Source organism: Danio aesculapii, chromosome 8, assembly GCF_903798145.1.
Source record: "Danio aesculapii chromosome 8, fDanAes4.1, whole genome shotgun sequence".
Classification (NCBI taxonomy): Eukaryota; Metazoa; Chordata; class Actinopteri; order Cypriniformes; family Danionidae; genus Danio; species Danio aesculapii.
Genome location: NC_079442.1, coordinates 14,982,574 through 15,008,504, shown reverse-complemented (window position 1 = coordinate 15,008,504; position 25,931 = coordinate 14,982,574). Strand labels below are relative to the sequence as shown.

At 38.3% G+C, this 25,931-nt stretch overlaps 1 protein-coding gene across 2 annotated transcripts in view; it reads left to right on the top strand.

Moving 5' to 3' along the window:
* zbtb34 (zinc finger and BTB domain containing 34) overlaps positions 1 to 25,931 on the top strand; it is a 42,653-nt gene that overhangs the window by 5,656 nt on the left and 11,066 nt on the right. The window contains exon 1 of one of the 2 annotated variants that reach the window (XM_056463272.1): positions 6,877 to 6,971. The exons of the other annotated variant lie outside the window; for it this stretch is intronic. The gene's annotated coding sequence lies outside the window, so the exon portion shown is untranslated. Of the gene's footprint in view, positions 1 to 6,876; positions 6,972 to 25,931 lie in introns of those variants that run through there. 2 annotated transcript variants of the gene reach the window in all.

Sequence of the window (25,931 nt, the reverse complement as noted above, 5' to 3'; positions counted from 1 at the left end):
CATAATTACTTCTCTATAGCTCATACATTAAATTTACCTTCTGAGAATTGCAAATCACTTTTATACTTTTTTACTTTTTTATACTTTTTTATACTTTTATCTTACTGCTATGACTTTGTGTCTTGCAGTTTTCAGTTAATTTCTCACAATTTTAGTTTCTAATTCTTTTTTTTTTTCAGAATCTCAGAGAGTTTGTATCTTTCAGAAATCTGCAGATCAGTTAACACCCACAGTGACATTCACCTGTGACTTAGTGCTGGCTGGCCAAGAATGCAGTGCACCTGTAAATCAGAGATACTCTGATCTCAATCTTCAGACATCAACGGCAGAGCATTAGTCATCACTGGGCTTTTTGATCTATCACTGGCACAGTTAAGTATAAGAGGATTTTTTTATGTGTATTAACGGAGCAAAATATGGATTTATTGAATTGTAAATCACATTAGTAATGACAAACGTCCATCTCCTGGTCGATTTATTGACTGATACAATCAATTGTTTTGTAAGCGAAAAAAATAAATCTATTCAGCAGATCATAAGATGTTGCTGTTTAAAGTTTTTATTGCATTTCTTACTTTCACAAAATTGTTAGCTCACATAAAAATCCAACAACTGTGAGCAGATATTTTTAAAAAATCTAACTATAATATACACAGTTATTTATGATATTTCTCTTGATTCTGAGTCAAAATCTCATAATTATGACTTTGAATTGTTACATTTCTGACTTTTTTCTTATGTTAATACACATAATTTTTTTATCCTATCAACATTTCACATCTGATTTTTTTTATTTTGATTACATTTGACTCGATATATTTCAAATGAATATATATATATATATATATATATATAGATATATATATATATATATATATATATATATATATATATAGTTGAAGTCAGAATTATTAGCCCCCCTGAATTACTAGCCCCCCTGTTTATTTTTTTCCCCAATTTCTGTTTAATGGAGAGAAGATTCCTTCAACACATTTCTAAACATAATAGTTTTAATAACTCATTTCTAATAACTGGTTATTGATCTTTGCCATGATGACAGTAAATAATATTTGACTAGATATTTTTCAAGACACTTCTATACAGCTTAAAGTGACATTTAAAGGCTTAACATAGGTTAATTAGGTTAACTAGGCAGATTAGGGTAATTAGGCAAGTTATTGTATAACGGTGGTTTGTTCTGTAGACAGTCGGAAAAAAAAAAATGCTTAACTGGGCTAATAATTTTGACCTTAAAATGGTTCATAAAAAATTAAAAACTGCTTTTATTCTTGCTGAAATTAAATAAATAAGATTTAGAAGAAAAAATATTATCAGACATACTGTGAAAATTTCCTTGCTCTGTTAAACATCATTTGGGAAATATTTAAAAAAGAAAAAAATTCAAAGGGGGTATAATAATTCTGACTTCAACTGTATATATTTATACACACTGTAAACCCCAATAAGTTAAGGTAACTCAAACCATTTGAGGAAACCGATTGCAACAAACTATTCAAGCTCAAAAAGGAATCTATATGTGTACTGTGAACTTAATCAGTTTTAGTAAATGAATCAATTTGACCACAGTAAATCCCAATAAATGAAGAGAACTCAAACCAGTTGAGTACTGTAAAACTCAATAAGTTAAGGCAACTCAAACCGTTTGAGGAATCCGATTGCAACAAACCATTTGAGTAAAAAACTAATCTATATTAGTACTGTGAACTTACTCTATTTAAGTTGAAGTAATGAGGTATTTATTTACCTCTTTACCTTCAACACTGAGTTCAAAACTCTTTTCAAATGATTAGAATTAACTGTCAGTAAATTTTGAGTTAGCTACACTCATTTCATTTGATAAAGTTGACTGTTGGTTTTACAGTGTATATATATATATATATATATATATATATATATATATATAGATATATATATATATATATATAATTATATATATATATATATATATTTCCTCACACTGCAAGTTACTTTCTCTTGATTTGAATTGTTATCATGTGGATGTGACTTTTTTATAATTATGACTTTGTATCTTGCATTTTTCAGTTAATATCATGCAATTCTGACTTTTAGAACTGAAAATATATCTCACAGACATTATATTTTGCAGTTTTGAATTATCTGAGTTCATCTAATTGACTTGTCTTATGTTCAGAACTTGTGTTCAAGTTATTACAGTTACACAGTTTATACAGTTATACAATTGTTCAAGTTATCTCACAACTTTCTTGTATCTCATTATTCTAAGACAGAAAACTCAGAATTGTGAAATAGAAGTAAACATGTAAGTTTGCAAACAAAGGCGCAATTTAAGATCAGCTTTTTTCTTGCAGATCAGAGCAAGAAATATCTTGCAATTTCTTTAATCTCTGACTTTTCCCCCTCACAAATCTGAGTTGATGTTACACTTTTCCTACTTGTGATACAAGTGAAAAAGTAAGGATTGCAAGATTACAATTTTTTTATTCTGTACTACATACAGAATTCCACAGAAGACTCTTGTGCAAACTTTATTTTTTGACAAAAGTTCAAAAAGAAGACCATTAATTTAGAAATTTGTATTAATATAAATCTCGACTGTCGCTATTTATCAATTCAATGCCTCCCTCCAGAATAAAAGTATTAATTTCCTTCGAAAGCCTAAAGCTTTTAAACACTAGTGGTTTCGGCATTTTAATCACATACTCCATTTCTTTGTTTTTGATCCCTGATATGCAGGCTTGGGAAAGACTAGAAAATGATCATCCAGCGAGGCCCGTCTTAAGCAGGAGGGGAATTTGCAAAGTCACCTGGGCTACAAATCGCCGCGAGCCACTTCTGAGCTCCAGGGCCACCCCGCTCGGGTCCCCAGCTCTGATCCCCAGCACCGACCCCGCTCAAAATCATCCCCATTAGCTTACAGCCCAGGAATTCTCGGTCAAGTGAATGCCGCGGTGGCTAACAAAGCCCTATTTCAAGGAAGATTACAACTTTAACAGGAAACCCTTTGATGAGCGAGACTGTTTGAAAATGTTATCAATATCACCATCGGCTCTTGAGGTCAACAAAACCATTTCTAATCGCCTCATACCTGCAGCTGATTATTCTCTTGTGTTGTTATGTGAGTTTTTATATATGTATATGTGTGTGTGTGTGTGTGTGTGTGTGTGTGTGTGTGGGTGGTTATTTAATGGGAAAGAGAGAGAGAGAGAGAGAGAGAGAGAGAGAGAGAGAGAGAGAGAGAGAGAGAGAGAGAGGAAAAATGGATGAATTATCTTACTGTCAGAGAATAGAGGAGAGACTTGTTTAACATGGGCCGCGCTCAGGAGCACGTGCGATGACAAAGCGATTTTGCTTCTTACACCGGTCACCCACCTGCACTCAGATTAGGTCAGATATTCGCTTCTGAGGCCAAGCTGTCCTTCAAATGAGATGATGAAAAAAGCTCATTGTGGAGAGAATTCTTTCTTGATTGGAGTGGAAAATTTTCTGAGAAAATAAAAATATATCAGATAAAAAAAAATAAAAGCTATATGAATGTGTTTTAGAGATTTTATGTGTTTTTTGAATACTGAATATTTTTTTCTTAATATGTTTGACTTTTTTATATCTGTCTGTCAAATGATTTTGGATTGAATTTATACAATTTTATAATTATTTTAAAATACAGTGTTGTTTATGTGGGTCTGAGATAAAAAAATTGTATGAATGACTATTTTTTTCTTAGCAAAAATTGTAATGTAAATCATACTTTTTTACTATGCTTTCCAGAAGACCTCTAGAATGAAAAAAAACCCCATAAATTAGATATAAAAACATTTTTTAAAACTCTATTTACGGATCACAGTGTTGCCTGGAAGTACTTATTAATTGTTATTTTTACTTAAATCTTTGTATTACTATCCTTCAAAGCACTATGTTTACACAGGTTTTTAAGCAAAATGTTTTTAGTCATTTAAAGTTGAAGAACTGTGTTAGGATCACTTATACTTTGACATATTTTATTAAGTAGACATCAAGATAAGTATTTTGTTTCATTTTTTAAATATATAATATCTATCTGTTACACTGATGATGATGATGATGTGACCTAATCGCCCATATTTTCATATTTTATGATTTTTTTATACTCAAGTTAATTGACACTTGCATTTACTATGTACTTAAAATCCTGTTTTTCTTATTTAATATAATGTGAGCACTAAAAAGAAACGTCTCATCTTTGAGGAAACAGAAAAGGCCAACTCACTGATGTGACTGTCACTGGTATGGTCATATTACTGAAATGGCACATGTAAATATTAACATATTTAACAACTAGCCAATATACCTGTGATGTTTGGATAGGTGTAACTGTGCATTTCAAATATTTCAAAACTGTATATGACAGTAATTTAGTCCAATATCCAAATTATACATTTTAGTTGACTGTAAAATGTACCAAACCCTCACTCAAAAGCTGTATTTGTAGCTTAAATTAATTCCAGCAAACACACGGAATGCAAAACATCTGCAGACAGACTTCTTAGCACATGCTGGTTCAGTTGCGGCCCTCTATATGAAAGATGTAAATGACTCAAAAGGATTGGTGCATGAAATAAATATGAAATGGATATACAAATAAGCTAGATATTAGAGGCTAATGTTTGTACATTTTGGCATGTGCATGGATTATTATTCTTCCCTTTATTGTTTTAATGCCTTTGTGATTATTAAATGATATAAAAAACTCTTTTAGGTACATGTACTTTATGTAGTGTGGAAATTTTAGAGCTTCTTCTTTTTAAAGCTTTTGAAACAAGAGTATTACGAATTTGTTGTGGAACTTATCAACGTTTTGACTCCATGGCCAAAAGAAAGGCTCAATAAGTTGAATTTTTGATCTTCCAGTGCTGCAGATGATACATTTAAAATGTTTAATAATTATATAATGCGCTATTTAAATAATTATTCAAACTGTAGAGACAAATATGATACTTTCTGCCTATAAACTAGCATTTATGTAGCAACGTTTTACTGGGTAACGTGAGAGAACCATTGCTCTTTCACTTAGATTAGCCTGTTACGCCCTCTGCTGTTGTATTAATAGTAAAACAGCTTGAAACTGATCAGGTAAAGCTGCAGATATATTATAACTTCATTCTGAGTTTAAAGAAAACTCATCATATGACTTTAGAAAATTAAAATATTAAGTTAACCAGACAAAACATGTTCCCATCTGTTGTCTATGTTTCTAGAATTCAGCATTGAATTAATGTGATGTTGGACTACAGCTGGGCTAGAAACCATTAAATTTGCAGATTCAAAATCATGTTATAGTTTTCTAGAGCAAATCACATTAATTTGCCTTCTGATCCATGAAATCAAAAGCTATACTGTTGATTTCATAATTTTCTAATATAAATTTAGACAGTTTTTAAAAGTTTTCAGAATTTATTTATTCATACACCTTTTTGTTTTATGTTTATTTCGAATTGGTTTATTTATAAAAGTTATTCGATTATTATATTATATATTTGACTAGGTCTATGTAAAAATATGGATTATATGAAATATATATATATATTACAACAATAAATATTTCTAAAATAATTAAATCTGTAAATCCTTATAAGAATCATCATATGAAAGTATTTACAATTATAATAAACTATCAATAATACTACAAAATAATTGTATCTATCTATCTATCTATCTATCTATCTATCTATCTATCTATCTATCTATCTATCTATCTATCTATATATATATATATATATATATATAGAGAGAGAGAGAGAGAGAGAGAGAGAGAGAGAGAGAGAGAGAGAGAGAGAGAGAGAGAGAGAGAGAGTAGTGGGTAACAAGATCGCCTCACTGCAAGAAGGTTGCTGGTTCGAGCCCCGGGTGGGTCAGTTGGCATTTCTGTGTAGAGTTTGCATTTTCTCTCCGTGTCCGTAGTGTATGCGAGTGAATGAGTGTGTGGATGTTTCCCAGTGATGGGTTGCAGCTGGAAGGGCATCCGCTGTGTAAAACCTATGCTGGATGAATTGGCAGTTAATTCCCCTGTGGCAACCCCAGATTATTAAAGGGACTAATGAATAAATGAATGAAAAATTGAATGAATGAATATATACACACACACACGCACGCACGCACACACGCACGCACGCACGCACACACACACACACACACACATAATTATTATATTAAAATTGTAAATACTTTCATATGAGGATTTGAATAAGGATTTTCACAATTGTGAATAACTTTATAAATATTTACTGTTGTAATAACTATTTAATTTATTTTATCTATAATATTTTAACTCTTTTTAAAAAATATATATTATGTAATGTTGTTTTGTTCATTGTGTTGTTGTTCGATTTTTTTTCCGCTGGTTCATTCCGCTGTAGCAACCCCTGATGATGCAGGGACAGAAGGAAGGATAGCAAGTTAATTAGTAAGTTTTTTTTTGTAGAAAGACTACATACATTTATATTGTTATTACATTGTTGTTGTAATACATTTTGAATTATTACATTTATATAATTCAATATATTATTATTATTATTATTATTACTGTTTTCTTATCTTGTATCATGCTCTATAAACGTTTTAACGGCTTCATAACTGCCTCCCAATCCGGTACAGTGGGTATTCGCGGAAACGAAAACCGGACACCCTTCATTGAAATTATTGCAACAAAGCTAACATCCTTAAACATACACTCCATGACCCTTGTACCGAAAAGTCGAAGGGAAAGGGGGCGAGTCTTACCTCTGATCTCTATATCATCTACAGGAACGCTTCCTCAACAGCACGTCAAGAAACCCGAGAGACAGAGCGCGGCCCCTGGAGACCGCGCGCGTGCACTTCCGGTTGGGCAGAGAGCTGGAAAAATAGCAACGGCGGAGAAGCAGAGCACAGCTGGGGAAGGAGGAGGCCAAAGCGAGTCGCTGTGCAGAGGAATGGCCGACATTTGATCGGAGAAGGTGAGACGAGACTTTATTTTTAAGTCCGCATTATGTCGGTTTTGTCGTCAGCTTAGTTTTATTTGACACTGTTATACCGGGTGCTTTTAAATACATGTCGCTAACCGGCTAACTTGTTAGCATTCCGTGACAGCTTTGGTGCGAGCTAGCCTGGCAGCAAATGTACTAAGGAGGAGTTCGCCTGCGACGCTGGGCACAGTACCGTCAACTACCTGGCTAAACTGTCATGAACTGACCTTACCGTTTCTCAGCGGTCTACGGCAGTTTAATGTAGACTGTGTGTTTATTTTCGCTTCAGATGCAGTCAGTGTTAGCTGCCAACCTCCACATTCCTGATTCCCCTCAGTCACAAGCAAGTGGGCCACTTTCCCACCCTCCTGTTTGTTTTTAGACAAGCAAAACTTTTGATCACAACTGCAGACGTGATGCAGAAATGCCTTGGGGTAACTTACTGCATATAAACGTATACATATCGAAACTGTAACGCATTGGCTTTCTTGGAAACTAGTCAGCTGCCTACAGCTTTTAAAAATAATTTAAACTGGTTTATGTCAAGAATGATGTGTATTGTGTCAGTTCATTAAATTTTAAAACAACCATAGTGTCAATTGAATTGCTACTTATTTATTTGACACCGTGGTAATGATTCATTTGAAGTTAAAGTGAAACTGAATTGTCTTAGTAAATGACACAATGTATTCTGTTATTGTAAGTTCTTGATCTTGATGAATGGTGTTTTTTTTCAAGGTAGTTTAATGTTAAATGTATAGTTATTTCCAAATGGAAAGCAAAGATTTACATACTGTGACAGCTTTCTGAAAAATAAAGGTTCCACATTGTTTTTTTCACAGAAATGTCGTAAAAGAACCATATTTAAGTTCCTCAAAAACCTTTACGTGAACAACTTTTAAGATTTTTTTCATGAATATTAATTTGAAGAACATTTTAATAATTTTTAGGACCTTTTGTTCCGTTAAAGGACTTGATGGATGTTAAAGGTATTTAGAAATGAAACGTCCCCAATAAAAACCTTTATTTTTTTAATGTATGTAATCAGAGCCGTGTCATTGGCATAGCAACCCTCACTTCTCTTTTACTTTCTTTTCCATTTTTTCTTTTTGTTTGTCGTTCAAGGACAGTAAATGACAAGTCTTTCACCTACAGGAATGTGTCAATCATCTGTATAGTTTCACTTTTATATGTTATTTGTGTGCCATAATTAGTTTTTCCTCTTGCTTTTTGTATTTAAAGTCTATTTGTTAGTTACCATTTTGAAAATGAATATTTGTATCTATTTCTCTTTGAATATTGGCAATGTATTTTGGTTTATTTAAACAAAACACATTTATTAAACAGATATATTTATTAAAATAATATTTTAGTCACCAAGCATATTTAGAAATTGAAAGATAATGCAATTAAATTCAAGCAAAATATTGCAAAAAAAAGAAAATTCCAACCTGCAAAATTTTTCCTCTTTATTTTTATTTATTTATTTATTTTTTTTGTATTTAATATTTTTCTATAACATATAAATTTGGGTGTACTAGTTTTTGTTCTGTTATTGTAAGTTATTTTGTTAGATAAGCTCCAGATTTGACTTCAGTATACTGACTAATCTAATGTATATGCACAAATATAATATTGTATAGCTTACTATTAAAAATAAAAATTGAAAAGATAGATTTGTGAGGGGTTAGTTATTGACTTATAAGAGTTGGAATAAAACCATAAGCCACCCAATCAAAATGTAACAGAGTGTTGAAGATATAATTGTTTAGTTAACCTCAACTGATGGTTTACGTTAGAATAATTTGATTTTTGTTGATAGGAGAAATAGATTCTCTTTTCTTTACCTTTTCACATTTACATTTTTTACTGTGTTAGTGATATTTCTGATCTATGTGGTCTCAAATGTTTTCCTTTTGTTATTTGTCTGTTCATTTGGATAAAAAAATGGCAGCTAAATGTTGAACTGGTTAAATTGACACCACCGTTTGGAAGAATAATTGATTTTAAAAGATACGTTATAGACTGTTTTGAGGGATGTAAACAAAAACCTTGGTCCCAACGTATTTCCTGTTTTACATTTTTCATTTCTATAGCTTCAAGAATCCAAAAAGAGCCACATATTGATAAATAATGTTATGAGATCTGTTTTAACATTTAAGTTATGATTGAATCGCCTCTTGTTTCAGGTATGAAATGGATTGATAACAACAGGAAATGTTCATGGGCCAATGACATGACCACATTAAAATGGTCTAAGCTTTTAAGATATTATTTTGTCAATTAATGTTGATAGACCTGCATTTCGTCAGCTCATCTCCACCAATCATTGAACTGCACTTCGCAAATTGATGCAAATGATTGCCCGAAACTGTGGTCTTCAACCCGTACAATTCAAGTCAACCTTTTTGAGAATAAAAAATAAATAATAATACAAATAATTACAAGCTGTGGTTCTGATGATGCATTGAAGTATTATTAAAGCAGTTATAATTTTAGGCAAGAAACTGAATGTTATTTGGAACATTTATTATCTTTTAATCAAGAGCCTCTGCAAACTTTCCTGAGCATGCTCACTATAATCTGGATTATTGTATCAGCAGCAGCAGCCATATTTAGTTTTTTAAAGTGCAGGTATCTGGTCAATTGAGATCTGAATCGCCAAGGACCAGTTTCAGCTAAAATTATATTATGTTCTATTTATGTTCTATTAGAGGAAAAAGTCATATACATCTTGGGTTGCCTTGCCACGAGGGCAATAAATTAACACCAAATAGTTTTTTTACTTATAATAAATAATCATTTGAATTATAATTTTTAAAAAATTTTAGTGTTACTGTAATACCTCTGGAACCAGGGTGCTAGGGCTGCGTGAAATTGGAAAATAAAACTGACATTGCAATATTTTGTTTTTCTGCGATATATATTGTGATTTATGAATAGAATTTCACAATATGACTAATAACTCTATTTGGAAAGAATTCATACTTTTATATAGATAGTGATGGTTTTGTACCTGCATAAAAAATAATAAACTTATTTTTAAAATATTTTATTAAGCATAAATTAATAAAAACAAAAATACAAATGGAATAAAAAGTGCTTTATGGTTTTCTGGAGGGTCTAAGAGTATTGAGGCAAAGAAATAAAAAGTTCAAATGTAAAATAACACTAAAACCTTTCATAAAACTATTCAGCAACATCCATTCTTGTCTCAGGACAAATTTGAAAAACTTCTGCGATCTACTTCAAAGGTTGACTACTATAGTCTTCATTGTATAAATAATTAAATGCAATTATTCTTTGTGAAAGCAACACATTTTATCATGCCCAAATGGTTTAAATTCGCTTGAAATCTTGCATAGTCTCAGGGCTGTGCAATTTGGGGAAGATATCTAATTGCGATTATAAATAAATAAATAAATAAATAAATAAATAAATATATATATATATATATATATATATATATATATATATATATATATATATATATATTCTTTCTTGACAGATATTGCATCTTTGATTTACTATTTAATTTTTTAGTCAATCTTTAACTCAATAATCTTTAAGCCGTGGCAACAATTCTGTGCTAGCTCTTAAAAATTACCTGTTTGTTCGATGTCTGGGACTTTGAATACAAAATATTTCCATATTACAAATGCTGTTTTTCTTTAAAGAGCCCATATTATGGGTTTTTGAAAATGCCCTTCCATGTAGTGTGTAACACAGCTCTAAGTGAAGTGAAATATCCAGCTAAGGCTTAAATCTGTAAGTGTACAGTGTTTAAAACTATTGATTCATCTATAAAAGAGTCGACTCATAGTGCTTCAAACGAGTCGCTTTGATAACGAGTCATTAGGTGTTTCGCGATGACGCAGCCACGAAACACAAGCCTCGCCAGTAGTTACGCGCGCAAACCAGGGAGATTTGAAACCTGCGGCCCCGCCCACTAACACAGAAAAAACACTAGACACACACACACACAGACGCCGCCGGTCGAATGAAGTCACGCTGTGCTCAGATGGATAATATTGACAGTCTCTACCCAAAGATGAGTTGTTAACCTGGTACAGTACACGCGGTTACTCTTTATATTCTCTTATCACATGTAGCCACGTTAAAAACGCGACGCGTGCCGCTTTGTTTACGGATTTAACGTTAAAGGCTTTGTGAGCTCGCGTTCCACGGCCGTTTGTCGTGGCTATGGCGATCGATCGTAAGCTAGGAGACAGGAGACTCGTGTCACGTTCCCTAGTTCTTCTGAGGAGCGTTGTGTGTGTGTGTGTGTGTGTGTGTGTGTGTGTGTGTGTGTGTGTGTGTGTGTGTGGTGTGTGTGTGTGTTGTGTGTGTGTGTGTGTGTGTGAGAGAGAGAGAGAGAGAGACTCGCGTCGCTTTCCCTAGTTCTTCTGAGGAGCGTTGTGTGTGTGTGTGAGAGAGAGAGAGAGAGAGACTCGCGTCGCTTTCCCTAGTTTTTCTGAGGAGCGTTGTGTGTGTGTGTGTGTGTGTGTGTGTGGGTGTGTGTGTGTGTGTGTGTGTGGTGTGTGTGTGTGTGTGTGTGTGTGTGGTGTGTGTGTGTGTGTGTGTGTGTGTGTGTGTGTGGTGTGAGAGAGAGAGAGAGAGAGAGAGAGAGAGAGAGAGAGAGAGAGAGAGAGAGAGAGAGAGAGAGAGAGAGAGAGAGATGAGAGAGAGAGAGAGAGAGAGAGAGAGAGAGAGAGAGAGAGAGAGAGAGAGAGAGAGACTCGCGTCGCTTTCCCTAGTTCTTATGAGGAGAGTTGTGTGTGTGTGTGAGAGAGAGAGAGGGGAGAGAGAGAGAGAGAGACTCGCGTCGATCTCCCCAGTTTTCTGAGGAGGGTTGTGTGTGGTGTGAAAAAAGCCTTACAGTATGAAGCGCGTGTGCACTGTGACTACTTTATATAGTTGATACCAGCTGGGCATTTCACTCTGTCTCGTGCTGAAGCCTGTCACTGTCGACCAATCGCAGCAGGCTGTCATCGGTCCAATCAGCGCAGATTAGCTTCGCGCTGAGGAGGGGTTTGGGAACAAATGAATCGCCTGAACGATTATATGGGAGTCGTTGGATAATTAGGTAAAAATAAATGCAGATTATAAGACCATCAAAGTGTTTTATGACCTTGCATGCATATTAGACTGTTGTTGGAGACCCTTACAACCTAAATATGACCCTATTTCATGTATAATATGGGCTCTTAATATAATGCTTCTGAAGCAGCACACACCATAATCCCACTTGTCAGCTCTTTCCTGTTTGTCTTCTTTTTTATTGTGGGCAGAACGAAAGTGTGCTCACTCAATTGGTTAGAAGGACTGTCACACACAGCTGACGGTCACGCATTTGCTCTGGGTGGGGAAAATAAAATAATATATATTTCATATTGCAGCATCTTGCAATTAAGTTATCGCAAAGTTTTTAAATTTCGATTTTGATTTGATTTCAATTATTACACAGCCCAAACCGTGTTTTCTGGTTAATCAATTACCCAGCTCAACATTGTAGATCCTGTGATGTGACTGATGCAGATTTGCACATTGCGATATTTATGCTGAAATGATATCTTGTGCAGCCCTACAGGGTGTGCCAAAAAAAGATATCTAGCTTAAACTCAAAGCATTCCTTGACTTTTATTTCTTTTTTGCTTAAAGTAATGGCTTGGGTTATAGAAGCAATGTCATCTTGCAAATGTCCTTCTTTAGTAATAGTTTTAAAAGGAAAATGAAACTTTTGTGTGTGTCTTGAATGAGGAAGTTTATGTGAGCTTTTTCATTTGGGATTTTAAAAGTGGCGTTTCCCCTCACCACTCCTATAGGTGCATTATGGCATCTCTGGAGGCATAAACGCCCCTCCTAACCACTTAGAATATTTTCCCAACCAGGCTTGTCTGAACAGATGGAGCCAAACCAATTAAGTCATGTGCATGAGTAGGCATTATTGCTTTGCACTCGATAAACCTTTCATTTTTTTTGTGACTGCGGCTGCTTCTTTTCAGTATTAGCTGTTAAAGGGTTTTAGTTTGAAAGTCCTCCTGGTATTACAGATTTATAGCATGGTAGGAAAACATTCTTTCTTGCTCTTTGCACAAGACATCACCTCTGCTGCTCAGGCTTTTGTTAGTCGCTTCTGAGTCTAATGACGTCTGCTGTGAGTAAAATGCTTGGATGTTTTGAGAACGCTGAAGAGCAGTTTGTTTCTGAAGCTTGTGGTTCAGTGGACTTTGGCTGTGTATTTCTCGTCTCTTGGCCAGCTTCAATGGGGATTTACTTGGGAGAGAAGAAAGATGCCTTTGACCTGCGCACCCGAAGCAAAACAGAATGACTTGGTGGTATTTTTATCCACTCTGATTATGCCTGTTAGATATGCAAAGCCTTGGCTGATTTCCCTTGCCAGTTCCTTTATAGCGATTCTTAATTATCCTTTCGAATTTGTGCAGCAGCTTCCCTTTGATGTAGCTTTTCTTTTCTTGCCATCAAAATGGCTGGACTCGAGAACGGCAATGGGAGGAGGCAGAGAACGGGCCTGGACTATGTTCTTAATGCACATTGGCCTTTTTATGATCTTTCTCCTGCCACGATTGGGAGCAATATGTTAGTGTTTTAACTGAAGATTCCTTTGGTGTAGCCTCATGCCTGGGACTGGGGATGTTACTCAGAGCTTCTGACCCATTTTACGGTAGCCGTTTGCGCTAGTTACAGCTATGTTGTAGGGATCTGTATTATCATGATAGATATGCTCATAGCATAACTTTATTGCAAAGCTTGGACGGCTGTTTGTTAGAAAAAAAAATGTGATTAGAGTTCACATATACTGTTTGCACTAGAGTAGAATCATTGTTCAGTGCTCCTGCTGATTTACACATTTAAACTTGGCCATGGTCATTACCAATACCAGTGAAATTTGGTACCGTATTTAATTTAAACTATTTGAAAATTGTTAATTATATGTAATTATTTATTTGCGTGATTATGTAATAACTGGTAAACAAGTGAATAATACATTGTTATTATACATTAGCATGTAACCATCGAAGAAACAGTGGTAATACTTGTAGAAATACAAAGAAACCGATTACAGGTAACAGTAAAAACCATTTACTACACTAAATGTGCATGTCCCCTTCTGCAGGATTGGGGGAAAGTTGGTTTTATATTCGTACATTTAGACTTTCTCCTTAATAATATATTTTCAGAAAAGTTTTCTCTGCAAATGTGAAATAGTTAAATGATATTAGCAGCCAGTGACTATCAAAGTACAACATTTCACAGTCTATTAAATAGAGCTGATGTTGTTTTGAAGTCCTAAATGCGATTTCATACCGAATATTCAAAGTAGTGTAATAAACTATTTAGAGACCTTGTCACAGGTTGTCACTGTTCAAAAATGTATGAATGTACGAATATAAAACCAACTTTACCTGTCTTTCTGCAGGGTGTACTGCAGAAACGTGAGTGATAAATAAATAAATAAATAAATAAATAAATAAATAAATAAATAAATAAATAAATAAATAAATAAATAAATGAATAAATGGATCAATAAATAAAAACTCACAAAGAATTTCTAAACTGATCCAGGTGCTCTGCCTGGACAACAGAAGGTTTAAAGAACTAAATGTATAGTTCGAAGAATCTATTTCAGAGAGCACATTTTAAGAAAAGTTGGTCCAAGCAAACTGTCTTCACTGTGAAACTTTTTTCCTGTTCCAAAGCTTGTCTGATGCAATTGTTAGACTACCTCAATGTCTGAAATGCATGTGCGTGTGTATGTGTATATGCACTACTTGCAAAGGGTGAAGCAGAATGTTTGGTTCTTGTCATATGCTGTGCACTGCACTTGCAGCAACCTGAATCGTTGAGAGGTTTTGATCTTGCTGTGCTGCAGGTCAGCCTGGAAAAAGTGTGCACTTCACACCTCGTGCTCATCATGGTCTTGTCACTCTCTGATGTGTTTGCTGCAAGTATGCATTTAAAATTGCAAACTTGAGCATGCATAATACACATTAGGAGAATATAGAAAAAATATTTTTGGAAGTCAACAAAAAAGTAAAAGAATTCAAAGTAGGCCGGCATGATATTGGAAAAATTTACATTGTAGTATTTTATTTATTTATTTTTATTATTTTTTTGTATATATATATATATTGCGATAATTTCACCAACCTATTTGCAAAGTCATTACTTGGGATGATTTGGAAGGAGAGTGAAAAATATTTTTATGTAATTTATTATATACAACTACAGTAGGAAATAAATACAATTGAGCAAATATTAAAGTGAAATAAACCATGCTTTATGGCTTTCTGGAGAGAGCAATAGTATTCAGGTACAGAAATTGAATAATCAAATGGAAAATAGCACTATAGTCTTCACCATATAAATAATTTAATAAAATTAATCTTCATGAAACTTTTTCATGCACTACTAAAATAGTTTAAACCCTTTTCAGATGCTCACACAGTCACAGGCCCTAAAACACATGCAGATGATAAACTTTCACTCTATTATCTGTAGGGGATCAACCTACGTTAAAAGATCGACCAAGAATTTATTAGCTCAGTTCAATGAATCGAATCTTGAAGATTTGAGTCAACTGATTTGACTCAGTTGAGTCAGACTAAATCAGTTTAAAAGCTTTACACTTTGTCAACCATTTGTCCAGCAAATAGAAGACATCGTATTTTACTAATCTCATTTATATTATTTCTGATTGTTAATTTCACATGGTGAAATATCTTGTTTGTAACTATTTTGCATCAAATGTTGCAAGATGAATACTGTTTGTACTACTAGTTTTTAATTTACACAAATGTATTGCAAATGTCACTAGCTTTCATTTATTACCAGACATCATACATTTCAGACACACCGAAGGTTTCATCTGCTGTAAGGGTTAAAAACGCATTAATTACTGCACGATTCTGGCAAAAATGTAAATCACGATTTTTTTTTTGCTTTAAATCAAGGTCACGATTCTTTCTCACGATTCTGTAAATGTAAAATAAAGGTTAATATGATTAGCCTATTATTAATGTTAATTCTCAAACATATATGGTAAAACAACAATAATAATATTAGGCCTATGTGTAGGTCTATTGTTGCTTAATGCTAAATTTTGTATTATGGTGGACTTGATCAGACTTTTAATATGTCCTGTTTGTTAATTCACAGTACAATTGACATCAGAATACAACTATTCATAATTATAAAATTTAATTATTATGTTTGAGACATGTGCTTGTCATCTGTCATTGGCAACATTATTAGACTATTATATTTCCATTATCTATAGTCTAGGGTTGTTATAAACATTTATTTTCATGCACAACACTTTGTGTTCGCTATAAAAGAAAAAAACATATCAGATGCTTGTCGTAATAATAACTCTAAAATGCGATATGGTCATTTAAATGATGTGCGCACAGGTTTCACTTTCACTTCCTAGTGTGGCTCATGGCTGCTGTCACTGTGAGAAAAAAACACATACATGCAAATCAAACCTCCCGCACGGCCCTCAAACGATCGCTCTGTGCAACAAACTGAACATTATTTACAACTTCATTACCTGTTATTCACAGCAAATGCAGATTTTGTTCACTAAAGTAGGCGTCATTTGCCCCAGGGGGCAGCCACTCTTCCTGGGTTGCAGTCCGGGCTCTTGAGGGCCCCTTGCCCTTCAGCTGCAGGGTCTGTGACCCCAGCAGGCTGCCCCAGGGGCCAGCCACTCTCCCTGGGTTGCAGTTTGGGCTCTTGAGGGCCCCTTGCCTTTCAGCTGCAGGGTCTCTGACCCCAGCAGGTTGCCCCAGGGGCCAGCCACTCTCCCTGGGATGCAGTTTGGGCTCTTAAGGGCCCCTTGCTCTCCAACTGCAGGGTCTGATACCCCAGCAGGCTGCCCCAGGGGCCAACCACTCTCCCTGGGTGGCAATTTGGGATCTTGAGGGCCCCTTGCCCTTCAGCTGCAGGGTCTCTGACTCCAGCAGGTTGCCCCAGAGGCCAGCCACTCTCCCTGGGTTGCAGTTTGGGCTCTTGAGGGCCCCTTGCCCATCAGCTGAAGGGTCTGTAATCAAACAGTGCGTTAGCTCACGTGTGATTTTGCGACCGTGAATACATCATTACATGAAGACAGAAATTACATTTTGGGTGAATTATACCTTATAAATACAGTATGTGACACTTTTAACGCCATTTGAAGGTGTCAATGTTGCTGTGAACACTTTTGCGGCCGCCTTTTCTTCTCTCCTGACCTCGAAAATATAATTAGCTGAATCGTAGAAAAGCTGAATTAGGATCGTGTGTAGGGTCGAATCGAGATTTTGATCTTTTTTCGACTAATCGTGTTGTTGTTTACAATGGTTGTAATAAACACATGAGGATACTATGGCGGATACTGTATCTATGGCCCTCTGTTATCCATGATGGTATAAGCCCTCGAGCCAATTTTAAATGACTGAGACCGGACAATGTGGTGTTTGACCAAGATTTCATATTTTTTTTCAGATTCGGATTGATTTTTATTCTGCAAGATGCCAGTGAGTTACCAGGTACTTGTGGTTTTTGGTTCCCCTTTAGATGGGGAACTTCAATGCTATAGTGGATTTTTAATCCACGTATGGGGATTTCATTCAGAAAGCCAATCGTCTGAAAGAGTATGTAAACGGGCCAATGAAATGCCAAATGAATTGGCAGTGTCAGCTTGCGCACCTGATGCTTGTTGCAATGAATTTAGCATAAAAGCACAGCGAAAGCAAGATGAGGCATCCTTTTCACTTCAGAGTCTTCTACAGCCTTCTGAGAGAGTCGATGAGGGTTCCTCCTGCTGATTTCCAGTGATTTCGAGCGAACGAGAGCGGTCTCCCGGTAAAGAGTGTGTACACTTGGCGGCAGACGGTCGAGCTGGGCTTCTCCCTTGCCTGGCGTTCTTTGGGTCCGGTCCTCCAGAGCGGTGCGTATAAAGTTGCAAATTTCCTAAAAGAGCAACAGTCGTGCAGCACGTCCTTTTCAGGATGTGTGTTTCTGGATGCGGTGGTTTCAGTTCCCCGGATGATGGGCACGAGTACTGCGTTGCATGTCTGGGGGTCCAGCATGTTAATGCTGTGGGCACTCAGGCAGGTCTGAGGGTTCCAGTGGGAGATTATCTGTCGCCTCCGGGCCTGTGAACCTCCCGCTCCTCCAAGCGCTCCATCCAAGCTTCGAGCGGAGGAAGCGATCCGTCTAACCAGATGGTAGCCTTTACGCTCGATGACATCGGGGACCAGACGTCCACTGCTGCATCGGAGGGTGGGCTTTCATTGTCTGACAAGGATCCAGACCCACTCGCCCCCTCCGGGCAGGTGAGCGCTGTCAAAACAGATCCTTTCCCGGGCTGCTTCGGCCATGGGGTTGGAGATGGTTTATCTCCCAGCTCCACGGCCGGACCGACTAGATGGGTGCTACGTAGAGGACAAGAGGGCCAAGCCTTCAAAGCCTCTTGTCCCCTTCGTCCCGGGGGTGTACAGTAGGCTCACGCAGTCATGAAGGGCACCTTTTTCTGCCCGTGCTGCATGTCCCTCCGCCCTCACCACTCTTGACGGTGGAGCAGCCAGGGGGTATGAGGCAATTCCTCAGGTCGAGCGTGTCATTGCGGTCAATCTTCGTCTGTGTGGCGCCTCTTCTTGGCGGGGTCCGCCTCGTCTCCCGTCCAAAGCTGCTTCCGCCTAGTACGCTATGGCCACCTACCAGCGCTACCAAGCGCAGGCGCTGGCCTAGCCGCACGAGGGTGGGTCTGACCCAAGGTTGCTACATGAGCTCCACACCGCAACTGACTATGCTCTTCAGACCACTAAGTCTGTTGCATGTGCGTTGGGGAGGACTATGTCCACATTAGTGGTCCAGGAGCGCCACCTCTGGCTAAAACTGGCTGATATGCGCAAAGTCGACAAAGTCTGCTTTCTTGTCTCCCCCATATCCCAGGCTGGCCTGTTTGGCGACACTGTCGGTGAATTCACCCAGGAATTCAAGGCGATGAGAGAGCAGTCTGATGCGATGGGCAATGTCATCTATCGGCAGGACCGTAAGCCCGCTCCGCCCACCGAGCCATCCACATCTGCTGCTTCTCGCAGAGGGTGCCCGCCTACGAAAGCTGCCCCGCCCCCGCCTGCACCTCCTGCAAAGCGGGTGCGTTGAGCACCTCGGAAGCAGGCAGCCCCCCCCTGCCCAGGGCACCGTTAAATCCGGTAAACGGACCGCGAAGCGTCCCTGAGACAGGTCATCCGGAGAAGACTGAATTTGCTCTTTCCCTGCTGGAGGGGCGGGCCCCATTTCAAATGGCATTTTTCAGTGCCACGCAAAAATCAATGAAAGAGCACTTTTACACTTCCCCGGATGGCACAGCCCGAACTCTGCCAGTCTGGGACGCTATGCCTACCAGCTTGCAGGTTCTGTGCATTTCGCTGATATGGATCATGCCCAAAAAGAGCGGTGGGTCACGGCCAATCCTAGATTTGCACGTTTTGAACCGCTGTCTGCACAAGCTGCCGTTCACAATGCTCACGCAGAAGCGCATCCTTCTGTGCGTTCGTCCTCAGGATTGGTTTGCAGCGATAGACCTGAAGGACGCGCACTTCCATGTCTCCATTCTTCCACGCCACCGTCAGTTTCTGCGGTTTGCATTCGAAGGTCGAGCTTGACAATACAAAGTCCTCCCTTTCGGGCTCTCTCTGTCTCCGCGGGTCTTCACCAAGCTCGCGGAGGGTGCCTTAGCGCCCCTTCGGCTCGTGGGCATCCGCACACTCTATCTCGACGACTGGTTGATTTTAGCCTACTCTCGGGAGCAATTGATTATGCACAGAGACGAGGTTCACCTCCACCTGTTGGGGCTTCAGGTCAACCAAGAAAAGAGCAAACTTGTCCTCGGGCTGGAGCTGTCACCACTCAGCTCGCCCGCCGTCTGCTCCTCTAGAGTCATACGCGGCTGAAATCGCTGCATGCCATTCACATTCCAGGCGAGCTCAGTCGTGCAGCCTACGCGCTCTCATGGCAGCCTTTACCTCCTGGAGAATGGAGACTCCACACAGAGTCTGTTGAGCTGATATGGGAGTGATTCAGGGAAGCCCAGATCGATCTGTTTGCTTCCCCCGAGAACGGATGCACAGGCCCACAGCTGGCCTCGGAGCGTGCGCATTCCCCCAAATATGCGTTTCCCCCTGTGAGCCTGCTTGCGCAGTTACTGTGCAAGGTCAGGGAGGTCGAGGAGCAGGTCTTGCTAGTTGCGCCCCTCTGGCCCAACCGGAACTGGACCAGAGCTCTCCCTCCTCGCGACGGCCCTCCCCTGGCAGATCCCTTTGAGAGAGGACCTACTCTCTTAGGGACAGGGCACCATCTGGCACCCTCGCCCCGATCTTTGGAACCTCCACGTGTGGTCCTTAGACGCAAGGATGACTTAGGTAACCTACCGACTGCGGTGGTTAATACCGTCACTCAGACTAAAGCCTCTTCTACGAGGCGCTTCTACACCCTGAAGTGGAGTCTATTCACTGAATGGTGCGTCTCTCGCAGAGAAAACCCCCGCCAGATCAGCGTTGTGCTTTCTTTCCTCCAAGAGAAGCTGGAGAGCAGGATGTCGCCCTCCACACTCAAGGTTTACGTGACTGCCATCTCCGCTCATCATGACGCGGTGGCTGGCAGCACCGTGGGAAGGCATAACCTCATCACCCAGTTCCTCAGAGGCACTAGGTGAATTAATCCACCCTGCCCCCCTCTCATGCCCTCTTTGGATCTCGCCCTCGTTCTCACGAGCCTGCGCACGGATCCCTTCCAACCACTCGACTCAGTATCTTTAAGATTTCTGTCCCTGAAGACAGCTCTGCTGGTCGCGTTGGCATCGATTAGGAGGGTCGGGGACCTGGAGGCATTTTCGGTCAGTGACTCATGCCTGGAATTCCAGCCGGCTTACTTTTACGTTGTACTGAGACCCCGCACGGGATATGTGCCCAAGGTTTCTACCACACAGTTTAAAGACCAGGTAGTGAGTCTGCAAGCGCTGCCCCCCTTGTCCAGTTATCTGGACCGCACTCAGAGCTTTAGATCATCTGAGCAGCTCTTCGTCTGTTATGGTGGTCGGCAGCAGGGAAGTGCCGTATCGAAACAGAGGTTGGCTCACTGGATAGTGGATGCCATCTCCCTCACTTACCAGAGCCAGGGCGAGCCGTGTCCCCCAGGAGTGTGTGCGCACTCCACTCGGAGCATCGCATCCTCCTGGGCGCGTGTACGTGGCACCTGTCTAACGGACATCTGTAGAACTGCGGGCTGGGCGACACCTAATACATTTGCAAGGTTTTACAATCTGCGAGTGCAGCCGGTTTCCTCAAGGGTATTAGGTAACCCTTGGTGATTGAGGAAACAACTCGGTTAAGGTGTTGAAACACATGGAGATATGTGCTCTTATTCACTCTGTCAGTAAAGTTCCCTGCTTAGGTGAGCCCTGCAGATTCCTCCAAGGCCCCCAGCACTGACTCAGTGGAGGAGTCACTCGCTGGCCCATTATTTTGTAGGTCTGCCCTCTGGTCAGCCCGCGTTTTGGGTATAGGTGCCCGCTATGCATGATCCCCACTAGGCGATCCCGTATGCTTATTCAGACACGATGCAGTTCCCCCTCACAGGCTGACCCGTGTCTTCCCTCTCCGCTAACCATCTTATTACATGCGTACTCCCCCTTCTCAGGGCTAGACCATATATTCTGCAATTGTATCTCCCCATTTGGGTAGCAGGTGGTCTCCACAGCTCCTCCCCTTTGGGATTGCAATATATATATATATATATATATATATATATATATATATATATATATATATATATATATATATATATATATATATATATATATATATAAATTTATCTATTTAGAATATATCTATAGAATATATCTAAATCCGTTAATCTTCTTTGAAGTGGAATAAGTAAGGGCCAGGGATCACGTTGGAAGACCGCGCCTCTCTATGATGCAGGTGCGCTCACACTATGCCTGGCTATCCTCTCATCGGAGGCGAAGGTAAGGTGCAGTCATTATGGCATTTTCCAGACATTTCCCCACACGTGGATTAAAAATCCACTAAAGCATTGAAGTTCCCCACCTGAAGGGAAACGCTCTGGTTACTGAAGTAACCCTCGGGGAACGAAAATGCTATATTGCATCGCCATAATGATTGTTCCTTAACTGTAGGTATCAGTCTCTTCAGCTTAAAAAGGATGCCTCATCTTGCTTTCACTGTGCTTTTATGCTAAATTGATTGCAACAAGCATCAGGTGCGCAAGCTGATGCTGCCAATTCATTTGGCATTTCATTGGCCCGTTTACATACTCTTTCAGACGATTGGCTTTCTGAACGAAATCCCCATATGTGGATTAAAAATACACTATAGCATTTCCGTTCCCCTCCTTGGGGAACGAGGGTTACTTTAGTAACCAGAGCGTTATCTATAATCCTCACTCATGTCTTGCGATGGCCACATTCTTACCACATTGTCAGCATGTATAATTGTAATATACCGTTCGTTAGTTAGTTAGTTCGTTCGAATGTTCTCAACAGGCATATTCCTTTAAAGAGCATTCTTGCCAGATTGTCAGTATTTATAATTGTAATATACTGTTCATTCATTCGCTCTTTTAATCTCAATAGGCATATTCCTTTAAAGAGCATTTTTTGCCACATTGTCAGCATGTATAATTGTAAAATACCAGTATTCTTTTTTTTATTTAAAATGGTGACTTATAATGTATGTCCTTATATAACTTATAACAGAACATTACATATGAATTAATCAATGAAAGTGGAAAAACGCCCAAGCCCTAGATGTAACCGATTGTGTTTCAAAGGATAATCAATTGGTCATCAACAGTCCTTATTGTTATGCTCTGTTGTTCATGTGTTGCTGAGATAAGCCACATTGCTCAGCTTTCTGTAGTTCCTGAAAACAGTTCTCCGCAAAGTTTGTGAGCACTCCTGGCTACTTTTCCGCCCTCTCACGATCTTTTGGGTTCCTCCTGCCAGACTGTGCATGTTAAGCATTTTTGGCAGTACTGGACTAGGTTTTATTTTGCAGAATAGACTAAAAGCTGCTTATCTTAAAGCAGGCCTTCTGCAGTCTTCATTTGCCAATGCTGATATGGCAGTTTTCACTCTTAACCGTTTGCTCAGTGAACCGGCAAAAGAAGTTTTCCCAGTTAGCTGAGAGTTTTTATTTTCACTGTTAGGGGTTCTAGGAAAAAAGAAAAAAAAAGGATGTGCGACTGTTATCATATCTTCTCTATAGTTTATTGCTCAATGGTTAACTGGATTGGTTTGCTAATGTTTGGAAATTAAAGCAAGTTTAGCATACATTTTTATTGTTTGTCTTTTTAATGAAAGCTGCAGATTGATCCAAATAAGATTAATTAGGTTGTAAAGATGTTTTTGTGTCTGTTTTGGTTTTGTTTTTAATACAAAGGTATGTAAAATTGGTGTTTAGAACCAGTAATTTTGCAGGTCCACTAGTCAAGAGACGCAATAAGTAACTTATGATTAGACATGAAAAATTGTTAACGTTGCCATTTTATCTAAATGAGAAACTGCCAACCTTTGATCAATCTTTTAAAAATATCTGGCATATGTATATAGCCCTTGGTATTTTTCTTATGCAACCCATATTATGAGGAAGTAGTTTCATGGTTTTGCTTTTAACACTCAAGAGCTGTTAAAATCCCCCTTAACTCTCCCCTTGAGACACGAGTATGAGTGTGAAACCTGTGATTGCATCTCGCTGGAGTGCTGCCATGATACTTGTCCCCTTGAGTCCACCAGATCAACTGAATATACATTCTCTGGCAACCTGTCAAACCTGAGTTCAGCTTGTTTCGCTGCGCAGTTTTGACATGAATTCACTTGTCACTCGTAAATGTACAGGGAGTAACATAATTTGAATGTTTATGCTTAACATGATTTTCCACATTTCTTTCATTCAAAATCTCCTTCTCTTACGTGAGACTACATGCTTTCAAATAAACGACTAATGAGTTGTTTTCCTGACAACTTGATGACTTATCTGTTCTAAGGAAGTACAGTAGTCTTGCTAGTTTCATAGAAATATCAGCATGAATGATACATTTCTTATGGGATCTATAGTTTTAAGCTATCACTGAATTTGGGAATATGTTGATAGTGGTGGACAATATATAAATCAGTGACTTGAGATTAATGCTTGCCCAGTGATGGACAACTTCTTGCCCAATTGTACAAGAAACCTAAAATTTTCTATGTTTCCATCCACCTCTTTTATGCGTATTATTTTGGATATATGCACATAAAAAAAAATCTGATGGAAATATCAAGCTCCGCATAAAAATTATTCGCATAAGTGAGTAGCATAAACTTATTACTCTATAAAGAAAGATGCGCATAAACTATGACGGAAACACTTGTACTGAACAAATTCCAGTATGCACATTGAAAAAGGTCATGTGATTTTGTTATAAGAGGTCATGTGATGATAAAAATGTGTGTGTATGGACAAACCAGCAGGCTGACTGCATTGTAAAACATACATCTGAAATGTTGTTTTGGTGATTATTAAATGCTATAACCATTTCAGTATTAGTGTTATATTATTAATAACCTCCAGAACAGTCAAGAGCGTCTGTGCTCCGTTTCTCACGCCCTCAAACGTCAGCACGTGTTCATTGCGTGTCGGCATCGTCTTCTGAGGCGCAAGTCATTTACTCAATTCAAACTTGCGCAACATGAATGATAAATTATAATGATTTGCATATTTATTAATCCGTTGAAGTGCTGCAATTAGATCTGGGTTTGATCGGGAGAGATTCAGTTTTACACTTTTTCAGTTAGTAACAAACAATTAAATAACACAGAAGTACTGGGAGAACAGTTTATAGTTCAGATATAAACACTGATGTTTATAGTAAAGATGAAAGTAACTGTTAAATGGAACTTAACGCTGATGAATGTTGTAGCAGTTACATTGTGTAACCAGTGGGTGGCGACAAACAACCATCAAAATTATGTCACTGAATAGGTTTTCAAAAATGATACACCTCTAATGAAACATGAAGTTTTATTTGTGAAAATAAATATGATATGTTGAACAAGATGTTAGATTTCTATATTTGGCATTATCAGCAACTGTAGCAAAGGTCACTTTTCGTATATTGAATATTTACCTTTTTTCAGCTGGTTCTTTCTTGACTTTTATTTTTATTAAAATTACAGAGTTTGTTTGTTAACCTACGGTTTTTGCAGTCATTTTTTGTGTGAATGGAAAGCAAATGACATCTATCTCCTCCTTTTTTTTGCTGATCTGAAAAATGGTCCGATCCATTACTCAAAAAATATAGTGTGAATCCGGACCGTGAGATTTGTGATCCGTTACACCACTAGCTAGTGATGTACGTTCATGAGTAAAACCAGCAAATAATTTTGTGTGAACAAATTGACACTATATATTTTGTTCACTGTAATTCATACCTTCAGAGTAGTGCAGTTCTATTAAAAGTATACACAGTTCAGTGAACCAGATAGAGGATCTTGATAAGAAGATCATCGTCATCATAAAACCAGACAACTGGATCATTGATGATCAAAGCAGTGCAACTGTTTCATTCAGGGATATGATTGATCTATATACAGATTTCCCTGTATTCTTGCGTCTGTGTATATGATATAATTATGTGTAGTCCTATAATGTGCACGTGTCAGGGAGCTGCTATCAATATACAAGATGATGAAATCGCATTAAATGTATGTGCACATTTTTTTTCCCACATGCTCTTTCCCTGTTGAATTTCGCGATCACATGCTCTCTATGCAAGTAAATAGAGCCACGGGACTGAGTGCATCTTTTACAGGGCAACATATTTATTATCCTCTGTTGGTCATCTGTCCTTAGCTTACTTTCTTTATCTAATCAGTTCTGCTTA